Genomic DNA, 11915 nt, shown 5'->3' on the forward strand with positions numbered 1-11915 from the left:
TTCCCTTCTTTTTCTTCAATAGATGACAGTTGAGTCTGATGTGTCTCTTTTTCTTACATTCAAAACAGATCACATCTTTGTTGACTTCATCATCCTCAATTGATTTGTTTTGAAACTTTTGAGTGCTTTGTTTCTTCCAATTGAATTTTCTTCCATTTTTGTTCAGTTTCCTGAACCTCTTATCATAAGTGCTAGCTCTTCATTGTCCATATCATCTTTAGAGTTTGTAACATTAGAATCATTGTTAGATTTTAAAGCAATTGGCTTCTTACCTTTGGGATCTTCCCCCTCGTTGATTTGCTCCACTTCATAAGACTAAAGTGTGCCAACCAGTTCGTCTACAAAAAAGTGGCATGATCCTTTGAGTTTTTCTTATTGAAGTTTTCACGTGATTCCAGTCTTTGGAGAGTCCACGCAGCAATTTGTTAACTTTCATTGGTCCTGAGATTGGCTGTCCCTGATACTCTAGTAATAGATTCTCCTGGTTTTATCTTGAAGGCTTCATACTGTCCGAGTAAAATATCGATCTATGTTTCTTTCACTCAATCAGTTCCTTTATAGGTAATGTGCAGCCTATCTCAGACTTATTTGGCTGTTTCATAAGAAGAAATTTTGTTATACTCAGTAGGAGATAAAGCACAATATAAAGAGTAAATTGCTTTAGTATCAATAGCTTGTCTCTTGGTTATTTCTCCTTGTGTCATCTTGCTAGCGTCTACAATTTCTTTTTTTCCTTTTTCTAAAATTGATGCAGCCTTAGGAATGATTTCTTTTTCTACCACATTCCATTCTAGAGGATCTTTCGATCTTATGAATGCCTTCATCTTGTTTTTCCATACACTGTATTCATTTCCATCAAACTAAGGAGGTTTAATGTTGCTTTGACCTTCAACCAAACCTGGAGTCAACATACTAGCCATAGATCTTTAACTCTGAAGTAAAAAACACTTCAATTAAATGAGCACACAGGCTCTGATACCAATTGAAAATGCTAGTACGAGCACCTAAAGGGGGGGTGAATAGGTGTAAAAAGAAGTATTGCAAGACTTAACAAATTAATTCGTCTTTTGAAGATAATAAACTGAAGTTGTAAAAGACTATAAATAATTATATAAAGCTACAAATTAAAGTAAAGAGTTTAGGGAAAGAGAATTGAAACACAAGGTTTATAGTAGTTCAACTTAGACCAAACCTACTTCCACTTTCTCGCATTGACAGCCCACTGGCTATATTTTACTAAGAATCAAAAGAGATTTTACAGTCTCACGTCCTTGATTCCACAATGTAGAAACTCTACCACACTTCCTTAAGGTCTCACAAGTGTTTAATCTTTCTTTTGAGTATAGCTTAAGCTCAACTATTGAAATAGCAAAGAACTAGGAATTTTAGACTTTGGAATTTTTCTTTCATGTACACCTTGAATAACTTGAGCGTCTTCCTTACTCCTCCATGCTTTTATAACAGTTGGCACTTTCCAAATGAGTTCTTCCAATCTACTCGTTGGACATAATCAATTAAGGAGATCTTCTAGTTATTTAAGGAATGTGATGATAGCTTATCAATCTTGTTTGCCTATACAATCAGGATCTAGGTTTTCATAAATAGAATCTTCCAAGTATACTTCGTCAATCAGCAGATCTAATTATCCGAATTAATTTCAATAAGTATAATTGACCACGGGATACTATCTCCGGCCGTGACATCTTCTCCAACCGTAACGATAAACTCATATCTAGATAAGTTTTCTATTTGTTGAATACGTCTTCTCTTCGTCCGTCTAGAAACTATTAGTGAGGATAGACTTTAAATTTTGAGTCTGGAAGTCTTCAAACATTGACGATAGAGTCTACAAGTTTTTAGACTAGAATAATGGAAACGTTTTGTCAACTTCAAAATAATAAGGAAGTTTTCTCCAACAGACTTTACTCGATTTTAGAAAAGTGGTCGACTTGACTTGATTTTTCAGCAGTAGGTCATTACCTTTTTTTATTTTCTTTTTTGTTTGATTTATGGGTCTTCTGGCATCAATGTCTGTTTTGCATCTTTAGGTCCCTTGTTTTCATTGATTGATTCATGGTAATAAGTCCCTTGTTTCCATTAATTGATTCATGGTAATGCAGCTTTATAAGATACATGGATGACATTATCCTAAAATTTGAATTCTAAATCACTTAATATAAAATTCACCACTATGGACCGGGGTATTCCATTGATTGAGTTGTTGGATGTAGAAGTCTAGCATTTTCAAAGGACTTTTCTCATTATACTTGTGTGCACAAGGAAAGTGTGATTAGCTTTAATTGATCCCACTTTTTGATTGATCATTCCACAATGGCTTAACTTGATTCTCTTCTTTTATGTGGTACGTAGCACACCAAGCTCATCTGGGCAGTTGATCATATGTGGTTCTCAACATGAAAGGCTAAAGGTATACGATACACACACACACACACACACACACACACACACACACACACACACACACACACACACACATATATAGGTGATGAATTGGATAAATCCATTGAGCAATACATTGAAAATACCTCCACTCAAAAGTGATCCTATCGGAAGAGGCAACAATGGAACTATGGGAGAATTACTAAAAAGTTTGAAACCTATTATAAATGTGCAAATTTAGTTCTCAACAAATTATTTTTTTTGGTCAATTTAGTCATAAACCTTTTGCAATTGTGACAATTTAGTCAATCCAACCAATTTTGGCTGGCCGGTACTAAGGTGGACATCGGCTAATACTTGGTGACATGGACACTAACCGGCATAGGCCATTTGGCTGACACTAACGTGAACAACTTTTTTATTTTGTTCTATTTATTTTATTTTATTTTATTTTTCCTTTTCCTTTTCTTCCGTCTTTTCCTTCTTCCCCACAGTGGCTGCTAAGGCTCTAGGCAAGGCCTGGGGACCGCTGTTAAGGAAATTCCTTATGATGTTATGAAGATGACAAAATCAATCAAAGGCTACTAACGTGCTTAATAATTGAGTAATAAACCATGCTGATGATAGAATATGTAAATGACATTATCAAGAATTATACTTGGAAAAACCAAAAGATAGACCTTATGTTGAAGCTGAACTTATTCAGACTGTGTCCAGACATTAAGGCCAAATATGTTTAGAAGCAAAATATGTTCAGACTTACATTCATATTGTAAAGTCTACTTTAGACAGAATACATATAGAATGCTGTCAGACTTACATACAAAATGAGACATAAGTATAGAACGTGACAAAGTCCTGAACGTGTCAAGTTTAGAACGAAGCATGTTTAGATTGAGACAACTTGACATAATGTGATACAAGCCCTAAAACGTATAATGACTAGTAATCTGGTTTGAATTCTACATCAAGATATATTTGATTGACTCAATCTAATTGACAATTGGATCTTGAAGATAAGGACTTCTAAATGAAGAAAATCTACTTAATGAAACCAATATTATGTTTGTACAGGCGATTAGAATTAATTTGGGATTCTACTTTTGTCACTTAATGGCTACTAAATCTTCTTGATACAGTACATTGGATAGATTGGAAGACGGTCCTCTAGATAGTGCCCAACGGCTAGTTTGGAAGTAGAGGGATATTTAAGGACATCAAGGACCAAGGAGAACAAACAGACGGAGCATAGAATCTAAAATTCCAAAGTTTGAGCGAACTTCGATCATATACTTGTCCTTCATGAGTTTAAACATTTGTGATCACGAGAGAAGTACCAAAAAAGTGATTTAGTGAGATAGTGTGATCTATCGTTAAGTATTTGAACTCAAAGTTGTGATATCTTGTTGATCATATAGTGGAATCCAACTAGAAGACTGTTAGTGTGGGAAAGTTGACGTAGGCTTGATCTAAGCCGAACCACTATAAATTTTGTGTGCAACATTCTCTTCGCTTAACTCTCATTATTTAAGTTTGTTGCACATTTATAGGTTATTTCCAGAAGTCTGTTCCATCGTATAACAGATTTTGAACATCTATGGTAGCTCATTTATTAGACTTTGATCCTTATTCAGACTTTACTCGCAACTTATTTTATTTCGCATTTATTTGTCAAGACTTTTTTGAAACACCTATTCCCCTCTCTAGGTGTTTGTACTAGCATTATCAATTAGTATCAAATCCAAGCGCTTGTGTTTATTGAAGTGTTTTTACTTCTGAGCTAAAGATCTTCTATGTCTCGTATCTTGGCACCAGGGCTTGTGGAAGGACAAAGCAACACAAGGCCACCATATTTTGATGGAAAAGAATACAATGTTTGCAAAAAGAGAATGAAGGCATTCCTACGATCCAGAGATCCCTTGCAATGGAATGTCATGGAAAAAGGAATCATTCCCACCGTTATGTCTACATCAAACAAGAATGGCAATGACAAAGAAACTCAATCCCCTACTCCTATGCCTTAGATTGAGATGTCCAAAATAGAAGCTCTTGATGGAAAATCTATTTATTCTTTATATTGTGCATTGTCTCCAATAGAGTATAATAGAATCTCTTCATGTAAAACAATTAAAAAAAGTCTGGGATAGACTTCATATGACTTACGAAGGTACATATTGTGTTAAAGGAGACAAAAGTGAATATTTTGCTTGGCCAATACGAGTCTTTTAAGAATTCGGAAATGCTGATGTTGTTTAGAGCTATATTTCATTTATGCTTTTATGTAGAAATTGTTATCATAAATCAATAAGCCATCATCAAGAAATTTTCTCTAAAGGATTGTATGACATCCATCAAGACTGGGAGATGGGATGGAAGAAAAAGTGACATTGAAGTTCCCATCCCCACTTGAAATGATAGTGATTTATGAAAAGATTACTCCACTCAGGTGAAACATGGCAACGTAAGAAGACTGGACGAATTCCTCGTGTACATATTGCATGAAACACGATTCCAAAGCTACTAGAAAAGTGGTCGACTCGACTTTATTTTCCATCAGTAGGTTGTTTCCTTTTTTTTTTTTTTTCTTTTTTGTTAGATTTTTGGGTCTTCTAGCGTCAATGTCTGTTTTGCGTGTTTAGGTCCCTTGTTTTCATTGATTGATTCATGGTAATGTAGCTTTATTAGATACATGGACGACATTATCCTAAAATTTGAATTCTAAATCACTTGATAAAGAATTCACCACTATGGACCAGGGTATTCCGTTGATTGAGTTGTTGGATGTGGAAGTCTAGCATTTTCAAAGGACTTTTCTCATTATAGTTGTGTGCATAAGGAAAGTTTGATCTGCTTTAATTAATCCCACTTTTTGATTGATCATTCCACAATGACTTAACTTGATTCTCTTCTTTCATGTCATATGTAGCATGCCAAGCTTATCTGGGCTATCACACCCCGATCCTCTGAGCACGTGTCCATCCCTCATTGGTCGATTAAATAGCAATGTCCCAGAATGTATCACCAACTCATTCATTTAAATACGCATGCGGAAGCATATATAAAATCCCCAGACAACAATTCAATGGGATAGAAAAGTAGGACCAATTTTTTCAAGCCAAAACAAGCCTTTTTATAAATGAACGGGTTTCTATACAATGCCAGGTTGTTTACAAAAATATTGGCTTAACAAAAGGGAACTATTCTATGACTCCCAAATCAAACAAGTTCACTGATTCTTCGATCTTCACCTTCCCAGACTTCGGGGCTTCCAGTCCTCCACTAACTTTCTCTAAGGACCTAAAGGCCATCTAAGTACAACATGAGTCAAAGGGCTTACCTTGGCCTTAGTTCCTTCCTGCAAGTCAGTTCAATTCATAAATATTAACCATCACATCATCCAATCAAATAGATCGACTCAATCGATTACATGTTATCGAGACAATCACTCGGTCATTTCGATTATTTATTCTCAACTCTTAGCCACAACCTAATAGGCTCAACCTAGATTAAGTGGTCATCATGGTCCCACTAGCATCTTTGCTATGTTTGGTGGTTATCACGGCCCCACTTGGCAATTTTCTAGGTTTAGTGGTAATCATGGCCTCACTGAGCAATTTTAAAGATTTAGTCGTATCATGGCTCCACTCGGCAATTTTCTTTATTTAGTGGCATCATCGCCCCACTCGGTTATTTTCTTTATTTAGTGGCATCACGGCCCTACTTAGCAATTCTTGATGTTTGGTGGCATCATGGCCCACTCAACATATTTTCTAGACTTAGTGGCATTACGGCCCCACTCGAAAAATTTCTTATATTTTGTGAGATTTAGTGGTATTACTGCCCCACTCGGCAATTCTTAGATTTATACCCACAATAATCAATTCTTTGAATAAATCTTCATACTCACCAATACACTCAATTGCATAAATTATCAACCAATTGCACAATTAAGCAACTAATAACACACATTCCCCATCAATGGCCGTTCTTTGCCATGACCATAAACCCTTACCATAGCACAACCATTCGTGCAACATCATGCATAAGCTCTAGGCATGTCACAAACCAACATATCATCAAATATGCACAAACTAGCAAGCATTACACTAAGAACACCATAAAAGCATAACTGGCCCTAATTGGCAGAAAATGCCTACTCGCGCATCTCCAAGTTTAAATCCAAAAATATAATCAAACGAGTTCAGAAAGTTTCCAAATTTTAATATGTTGTAATAGACACATAAACAAACATTTTTTATGAAGACACCTTAACCCAATTCCTTCTAACTTTGGCCCAGTAAATCGCTCAATCCAGCACCAAAACTGGGTCTGTTTCCAGAAAGTCTATTTTCTGAAATCAGTTTGGTTTGAGGCCCAAAACATGTCCATTTGATATGAAATTTGACTATGTTAAACTAGAAAATATGATAAATAACTTTTCTAAAGAAAACATTTTGAAATTCGAACCCTAAGAGTTAATAAAAACCCATAGAATCCTGAAAGGTCACCAATTCTAGCGAAAACTAAGGCTCTGTTTAAAAATGACGGAGCTGATATCTCATTATTTTAAGTTCCTAAAAACCTTAGAAAAAATATATGTTATAGCGGAGGATGTCTAAAACATTTCTCAAGAAGACATCAATCTTAAATTTGCAATCAGTTTCGATCCATAAAAATGGCAAACAATGAGGGTGCAGAAATCTGAAATTGTAGGAACTTCACTGGATTCGACTAGTCCATTATCAATTGTACAAATCTCACTAATCAAGTTATACTAATCCATTCTAAGGCTAATATAAACATCCTCGCTTATCACTAATCCATACTTAAACAAACCTAAATAACCTTTAAGCATAATTAACATACTAAGTAAGGCTTAGTGAACAAAACTCACCCGTTTATCAAACGGTTCAGTTTAATTCAACGGGGACGCAACGGGAGTCAACTTTCTCTAAAGCGGGCCTAAGTTTCGAGGCTCAAAACCGCCTCAAAATGGTCCTTGAAGATGACTAGAAACCCACCAACTTCTCTATTTTGAGCTGCAAAATAGGAAAAGTAGAGCGATTTGGGAGCGGCAAGGCTTGGGGAAGGTTGCACGGTCACTCGGCTGCTGAACAGTGACTCCGGCGGGCTTCCACGACCACTCAAGGTGGTTGGACAGCCACCTAGGTACATGGATAGAGGCAGATGATGGCTAGGATGGCAAGAGGCGTGACGGGCTGGTGGAGGTGCGCGGGTACTTACGTGGGCGATGGACAACGATGGCGTGTGGCGGTGGTGGCGTGGCTACTTCCAGCGGTCTCCTTGCTAGCTGAGGGTTCCAATGGCACACAATGGAGGAGGAAAATGGAAGGGAAAGGCTGGCTGCTTGGCTTAAGGAGGAAGGAAGGCAAGTAGGGGGCCACCATGGCCAAGTTTTCCACCCAGTTGTCCCCTTGAACTTGTCCACCAAGCTCGGCTGGCTTGCCCAGCAATTTTCCGGCACAAATCCTTCTAGAAACCCTTCTTAGATGGTCCATGAGTCATGGTGGTGGGGGAGCAACGAATTTCCAAGGTTTCTTCTTCAATTGGACTCTTGTTCTTGCTTGATTCAATCTAATTTGGCCTCAATAAATTCCATTATCGAGTCAACAATCAAATTGGTATTTTTCCTCACCAATTGAACCATCTTGCATCCCAATTTTGCTATCAAAAATGATCCCTGGCTTTTTTGAAAAAAATGGTCCTATGCCAACTTTTTCCCAAAAAGTCTCGGGTTGCAGAAAAATTTTCTAAGACCGAGTCGACGTTCCTATAATTTATTGTGACATAACAGAATCTTCAATTTCTGAAATTGGACTCAAATTTACGTTTAATTTCACTTCGGCGCATTTCTAGCGTGACCTAGGCTATCGGGTAGTTTTCAGAACTTTTTAGAGCAAATGATTTGTGGTCGATTTTCTTCGAGCCACAATAAACCTATTCGACTCATTGGCAACTCTCAGTTGTCGTGAAAATCTCGATGATTCAAATACAGACATAGAGTACCAAAATAACAGAAAAATAAATTAGTGTCGGTCGACGAAAATTTTCCAATTTAGTGGAGTCACCCACGATCGGCCACACATCTCAGTCGAATCGAGCTATCTCTAATTTCTAATCAATTTACGTCTGTGTTGTAATGATCTCGACATATGAACACGGTCGAGTAGCCGATTCCTGATCGAATCCTCAAGTCTATTTGCCTTAAAATCCTTAATGGCTTCCTCAAATAATTGAGTTATCTCAAGAGTGATCAATTCTGAGAACAGCCCTATAGGCGCGTCGATGAAATGCCCGATTTATTGAATTGAAAGTAGAGTCGAAAATCTAGGATGTCACATGGGCAGTTGATCATATGTGGTTATCAACAGGAACGGCTAAAGGTATATGATATATATATATATATATATATATATATATATATATGAATTGGATAATTCCAATGGGCAATACATTGAAAATACCTCCACTCAAAAGTGATTCTATTGGAAGAGGTAACAATGGAACTACGAGAGAATTACTAAAAATCTTAAACCTATTGTAATTGTGCAAATTTAGTTCTAAACATTTTTTTTGGTCAATTTAGTCATAAACCATTTACAATTGTGACAATTCAACCAATCCAACCAATTTTGGCCGAGCAGTGCTGAGATGGACGCCAACCAACACCTAGTGACATGGATGCTAGCCAGTACAAGCCATTTGGTCGACACTAACATGAACAATTTTTTTATAATATTTTATTTTGTTATATTTTATTTTATTTTATTTTTCATTTTCCTTTTCTTCCTCCTTTTCTTTCTTCCCCATAGTGGTTGGTAAGGCCTAGGGACCTTTGTTAGGGAAATTCCTTATGATATTTTGAAGATGACAAAATAAATCAAAAGCTACTAACGTGCTTAATAATTGAGTAATAAACTATGTTGATGATAAAATATGTAATTGACATTATCAAGGATTGTACTTGGAAAAATCAAAAGATAGACTTTATGCTGAAGCTGAAGCTGAACTTATTCAGATTGTACTTAGACATTAAGGCCAACTATGTTTAGAAGCAGAATATGTTCAAACTTACGTCTAGATTGTAAAGTTTACTTTAGACGGAATACAGATGGAACACTCTCAAACTTTACATACAGAACGAGACATAATTCCAGAACATGACAAAGTTCAAAATGGGACACATGTCCAGAATGTCACAAGTTCAAAACGAAGCATTTCAGACTGAGACAACTTGACAGAACATGATACAAGCCCCAAAATTTATAACGGCTAGTAATCTGATTTGGATTCTACATCAAGATAGATTTCATTTATTTAATCTAATTGATTGACAATTGGATCTTGAAGACAAGAAATTTTTAAATGAAGAAGCTTTACTTATGGAAACCAAGATTCTATTTGTATTGGCAATTAGGATCAAATTGGGATTCTACTTCTGTCACTCAATAGCTACTAAATCTTCTTGATACAGGTTTGTACAATGGGTAGATTGGAAGACGATCCTCTAGATACTATCTAATGGCTAGTTTGGAAGTAGAGGGTATTTAAGGAGACCAAGGATCGAGGAGCGAAAAATAGATGGAGCATAGAATCTAGAATTCTAAAGTCTAAGTGAATTTCAATTATATACTTTTCTTTCGTGAGTTTAAACGTTTGTGATCACGAGAGAAATACCAAAAGAGTGATTTAGTGAGATAGTGTGATCTACCACTAAGTATTTGCACTCAAAATTGTGATCTCTTGTTGATCATATAGTGGAATCCAACCAGAAGGTTGTTAATGTGGGAGAGTGGATGTAGGCATGATTTAAGCTGAATTACTATAAATTTCATGTGCAATATTCTCTTCCCTTAACTCTTTTTATTTAAGTCTGTTGCACATTTACAGGTTATTTCAGAAATATGTTCAATCGCATAACAGATTTTGAACATCTAATAGAAGTCTCGTAGCTCGTTTATCAGACTCTGATCCTATTCAAACTTTGCTCGCAACTTATTTTTTTTGCATTTATTTGTTGAGACTTTTTTTAAACACCTATTCACCATCTTCTAGGTGTTTGTACTAGCATTATCAATTGGTATCAGAGCCAAATGCTTGTTTTATTAGAGTGTTTTTACTTCTGAGCTAAAGATCTTCTATGGCTTGTATCTTAGCACCAGGGCTTGTGGAAGGACAGAGCAACACAAGGCTACCATATTTTGATGGAAAATAATACAATGTTTGGAAGAAGAGAATGAAGGCATTCCTATGATCCATAGATCCCTTGCAATGGAATGTTGGGGAAAAAAGAATCATTGCTATTATTATGTCTACATCAAACAATAATGGCAAAGACAAAGAAACTAAATGCCCTACTCCTATACCTCAGACCGAGATGTCCTAAAGAGAAAATCCTGATGCAAAAGCTATTTATTTTTTATATTGCGCTATGTCTCCTACCAAGTGTAATAGAATCACTTCATGTGAAATAGCTAAAAAAGTCTGGGATAGACTTCATGTGACTTACGAATGTACAAATTGCATGAAACACAATTCCAAAGCTACTAGAAAAGTGGTTGACTTGACTTGATTTTCCATCAGTAGGTCGTTACCTTTTTTTTATTTTCTTTTTTGTTAGATTTTTGGGTCTTCTGGGGTCAATGTCTATTTTGCATGTTTAGGTCCCTTGTTTTCATTGATTAATTCATGGTAATGTAGCTTTATTAGATACATGAATGACATTATCCTAAAATATGAATTCTAAATCACTCGATAAAGAATTCACCACTATGGACTGGGGTATTCCGTTGATTGAGTTGTTGGATGTAGAAGTCTAGCATTTTCAAAGGACTTTTATCATTATACTTGTGTGCATAAGGAAAGTTTGATCTGCTTTAATTGATCCCACTTTTTGATTGATCATTCCACAATGACTTGACTTGATTCTCTTCTTTGATGTTGTATGTAGCACACCAAGCTTATCTGGGCAGTTGATCATATCTGGTTCTCAACAGGAATGGCTAAAGGTATACAATATATATATAGGTCATGAATTGGATAAATCCAATGAGCAATACATTGAAAATACCTCCACTCAAAGTACAGGAGAATTACTAAAAGTCTTAAGCCTATTGTAATTGTGCAAATTTAGTTATAAATATTTTTTTTTGTCAATTTAGTCATAAACCTTTTGCAATTGTGACAATTCAGTCAATCCAACTAATTTTGGTAGGGCGGTGTTGAGGTGGACGCCGATCGACACTTGGTGACATGGATGCTAGTCGGCACAGGCCATTTGGCCAACACTAACGTGAATAATTTTTTTATATTATTTTATTTTTTTTTATTTATTTTTTTTTCTATTATTTCTTTTCCTTTTCTTCCTCCCTTTCCTTCTTCCGCACAGTGGCCGGCAAGGCTTTGGGCAAGGCCTGGGGATCGTTGTTAGGGAAATTCCTTATGATGTTTCGAATATAACAAAATAAATCAAATGTTACTAACATGCTTAATAA

The sequence above is a fragment of the Eucalyptus grandis genome, chromosome 11 (assembly GCF_016545825.1).
Source record: "Eucalyptus grandis isolate ANBG69807.140 chromosome 11, ASM1654582v1, whole genome shotgun sequence".
Taxonomy (NCBI): Eukaryota; Viridiplantae; Streptophyta; class Magnoliopsida; order Myrtales; family Myrtaceae; genus Eucalyptus; species Eucalyptus grandis.